The sequence below is a fragment of the Dreissena polymorpha genome, chromosome 7 (genome assembly GCF_020536995.1).
Source record: "Dreissena polymorpha isolate Duluth1 chromosome 7, UMN_Dpol_1.0, whole genome shotgun sequence".
NCBI lineage: Eukaryota > Metazoa > Mollusca > Bivalvia > Myida > Dreissenidae > Dreissena > Dreissena polymorpha.
Genome location: NC_068361.1, coordinates 82,295,723 through 82,300,724, shown reverse-complemented (window position 1 = coordinate 82,300,724; position 5,002 = coordinate 82,295,723).

Genomic DNA, 5,002 nt, shown 5'->3' with positions numbered 1-5,002 from the left:
TTATAAATATAACTGAACTAAATTCCTTTGAAAATAACGCATTTAGACTCAAAAACGGCGCAATTATTGATCGTAAATACGTTAATTACGGAGAAGACAGGCTAACCAACGAAACGTTTGAAGTATGTTGGGAAATTTATAAAAAATCTGTTAACGGTAGTAAGACTACAGATCGCAAACCCGTGACTGCAACAGGCATACTCAGTCTTGCATGCATGATCATCTCGGTAACGTGTCTGTTGATTACATTGGTAACATATTTCTTGTTTAATGAACTACGCACACAGCCAGGAATTAACAACATGGGACTATCGATCAGTCTGATAATCGCGCAGGTTTTATTCCAGTTTGGCAAAGAACAACATGCCAATGTTCCTTCTTGGGCGTGTGAGTTCATCGGGGCGCTCGTGCATTTCTTCTGGCTTCTCGTAATCTTCTGGATGAATGTCTGTTGTTGGCACATGTTCCGTGCGTTCACGACCATGCAAGGTGTTTCATTCAAACAAAGCTACGTTTGGAAAACATGCGTATACACTGTATACACCTTTGTCGGATCGCTGCTATTTGTAGCAATCAACATTACTGTGACCGTCCTGAATACAAACAATGCCGACGTAGGTTATGGAGAGGGCAAGTGTTACATTTCTATGCTGGAAATGGTGGGATATACCTTTTCTCTCCCTGTTCTTCTTATAATGCTATCGAATCTTGCCATGTTTTGCATAGTTATTTTCAAGATTAAAAGGAACCCCACTGTTCAAAATTCAGCCGAATCAAAACGCAATTACTTGACAATATTTGCAAAGCTTTCCACGTTGACCGGCCTTTCTTGGATTTTTGGCTTCATCTACACATACACGGGGTTGCCAGTGTTTGTATATTTGTTTATCATTTTATCTAATGGGCAAGGTGTGTTCATATTCATTTCCTTTGTTTGCAGCAAGCGTGTGTATAACTTATACAAAATGAAATTATGTACCCAGACATCGGGGAGGAATAAATTGCACCAGTCGTCAATACCTATGACACTTACGGAGGAAAATACAGCTATGTCGTCAGTATCTAGAACACAAACAGAAATCGATGTATAGATAAAACTGTAGATAACAGTTATGTTCAATGTCAAACGTACGATTCCGATTAATTGGTGTTTTGTATCTGAAATTTGATAATACACTACAGTACCGTATAAAAACAAACTGAAAACAGTTATAAGAAACATTTTGATGACGGACATGAACATGATATATATATGACGATATGATAAAACATAAGACACGACCTTGTAACTATTTGCATTGATGTTTTATGTATTGTAATTGATATTACCTTTCTTGGATTTTCGGCTTCATCTACACGTATACGGAGATTTCAGTGTGTGTATATTTGTTGATCATTTTATCTTATGGGCAAGGCGTTTTAATATTCATTTCGTTTGTTTGCTGCAAGCGTGTGTATAATTTATACAAAATGAAAGTATATGCCCACACATCGGAGAGGAAGAAAACGCTCCAGTCGTCAATATCGATGACACTAACGGATGGAAATACAACTTAATCGTCAATATCTAGAACACAAACAGAGATCGATGTATAGATGACACTGTGTCTAAACGTTATGTTCAATGTCAAAAGTGCATTTCCGATTAATTGGCGCTTTGTATCTGAAACTTCATAAAATGCTAGTGTATAAAAACTATCTTAAAACCGTTTGAAGAACCATTTTACATTTGTTTAGTATGAAAGCAATAGATTGTTGATGGAAATGACCATGTTATATATGGCGATATGATAAAACAAAAGAAACGACATTGTAACATATTCATGTGTAAAACATCGCAATTGATATTACCATAAGGAAAGGAAAATAAAGTATTTGGAAAAAAGATTGAAAGTATTGCAGATAGAAATGCTCTTGCCTTTTTTTATTGTCGATTTAATTGTAGAGTTATGTATTGAACGTGACTTGTGTTATGAAGTTCATTTCATCCTCTTTTTATTTAATTTTTTATTTTATGCTTTTCTGTTTTTGTTGTGGTTATATATAATTTGTCCTCACGCCACTTTGTGAGCTAAGTAACTCATTTGTAAATATGTATAGAATTTTGTTCCTACCACAATTGATATTGTTCTGTTTTCATTATGTGTTGTTGACAATGTATATTGTACAAGTCAAAATAAGTCCGTTCGTTCGTTCGTTCGTCAGTCTGTCTGTTCATTTAAAAGAAATATGCCATAGGTAACTAAGTGTGATCTTGCGCAATAACGATGCTGATTAACAACAAAGCAATGTTGTTCTTTGAATGTTATTCGCTATTGGTATGAAATTGCATTGTTTCAATCCACACTTTTTAGGCCCGAAAACAAAAAAAAACCCAGAAAACTCATTAATATTGGCGAAACAAAAAAAACGTAAAATAGCCAAAGAATTGTCAACAAACCAAGACTAACTGGGATGTGAAATTTTTCTTACTTAATAATTTCAGATTACTTAACAGCACTGTATACATAAAGGTGACGATATGGATGCTGACATACCATAATACGAGCAGGCCAACTTTGCACGAGTGCAAATATATCTCAGTATTGTGCACAACGCTCTTAAATGATATTTCTATTATATATCTTTTGCATTATTTCTTTTATCTGCATTATTTCACTGTCAATATAAGCCACTCTCTGAGACAAGAGGACTTAATGTATGTGCGTAAAGTGTCATCCGAGGTTAGCCTATCAAGACGAGTCTTTCTTTAAACAAAAGAAGAGTCTTCATTTAAACACAAACAACAATACAAGCGGAAAGTGTCATCACTGATTAGCCTGTGAGGAATACAAAATAATAATCTAGGACGACACTTAAATCTATTGCATTTAAACCTTTTATCACAGAGCGATGCTTTTATACAAACACAACATTAAGTCCACGAAAGAGCTCGAGCGTTCGCGTCATCATTTTGATCACGTTGTGCGACGTCGGCTGTTAACATTTGAGTCGAGATCTGTGAAAAGGGGGTTTAATGCATGTACGCAATGTGTTCACGTGGTAATTGTTGTTTTTTCGCTTAAAGGAGGACGCTTTATGACGAAAATCTAGTTTAGGCGAAAAGTGTCATCGCTTATTAGCCTGTGCGGACTACACGTGCTAATCTGGGACGACACTTCAAGCACGAACATTTTGCCCTGTGTTTTCAGAGCGCGGCTCATATTGTCTCTCAAGAATTAAGACCTCACAGAATATTTAAAAAAAACATACTTTATTGTGGTACTTATAATTTAAAAATGTTTTCACAGATCTGATATATGCATGGTTTCAACATCATACAGGTTCTCCGTGAAAGATACGTTTTGAGTTACTATGAAATGACCGCATAAACTTGGTCCGTCCAAATATTGAATATTGATACAATTCAATAAAACTAAACAATATCAAACAATTTACTTTGAAACAAATCATTTTGTTGTCTCCACATCCTTCGCACCAACTGGTTTGAGAACCACCATTCGGCGATTAAGAACTTGATTTTACAATTTGTGCCATATACATTTTATGACCGCAAGTTTTTCTCTTTTTTGCTGTTTACGCATACATTTATATTATTGCCGCATCAGCAAAATCTAGCTTTTCGACTAACGTATATAGACCTAGGTTAACGCAAATATCAATTATCGCATACTTCACAGAAATGTTAATGTTACACTCTGCTAGTATAACCACTTGGTATTAGACATATCATAGACACTATCAAATCCAATAAACATTGATTATTGTTGTTCAATAGTTATTTTAAAAAATCATCGTGCACGTCACCTTTTTTGCATTTTTCAACATATTGTATTAGTTCTTTTTTCCGTAGTTAAAACATATTTATTACGAACAATACATAGTTAAGCATTTAATTGCATACAACATTGATATAATTTATGCATTCGAATGGGATTAGAACGAACGACAAGGTCTTATATAGTTCTTTTCCCTATTTGCCTCCTTCGTATCCCGATGTGTACAGTGCGCATACAACTATTTATTGTAATGTTGATGTCAATAGAGGTTTCCCTGCTGTCTTGTTCGGTACACTTGCATTCAGCTTCCCATGTATAAGTGCTAGTTCTGCGATTTTTTAATTTAAAGAGATCTTTTTCACGGTTTGGTAAATCGACAAAATTGCAAAAAGTTGTTTCAGATTCGCAAATTTTCGTTTTAGTTATGATATTTGTGAGGAAACAGTATAACTGAACATTTACCATAGTCCAATATAGCCATTATATGTATCTTTTGACGATTTGAAAACCTAAAAATTATAAAGCGTTGCAACGCGAAACGATTGAATAATTTGGAGAGTTCTGTTGTTGTCGTTTCAATCGTCGAAACTGCGAAGATTGATTATATACGGTATAAAATACTTAAACTGTGTATACCCGGCGGAATAGCCGAGAGGGCTAATGCGTTTTTACTTCAGACTAACTCCAGGACTCCGGGGTTCACTTGGTTCGAGCCCTGGTACCGGCTACTTTTTTTCCTTTTTGTAAATTTTATTCTTGATTTTTTACTGGAGCTTTTAAGATCCAATGTTTACATTTATCACTACAAAGCATTAAATGACAAACTTCAAAATATGCCAAAATATGTGAAAAGGCCCCTTTAATATAAGTAACTCACTACGATGGATTACTTGATACTAAGAGCAAGAGATGTTATGTTCCAGTGGCGGCTTAATTTTGTCTGTACAAAAGCCAGTGAACCACACGAATAAATGGTCGCTTCTAAGACGCTATGGATCTTCCCCCCCCCCCACCCCCCCCCCACCACACGAATAAATGGTTCCTTTCTAAGACGCTATGGATCTTCCCCCCCCCCCCCCCCCACCCCCCCCCCCACCCCCCCCCCCCCCCCCCAACACACACACACGCGCACACAACATATAACATTTATTCTCTCATAAACGCTACCAGCGCGGGAATCAATGCGAGGAATCCGAGAACTACACATGTCGTTGTCAAGAAAT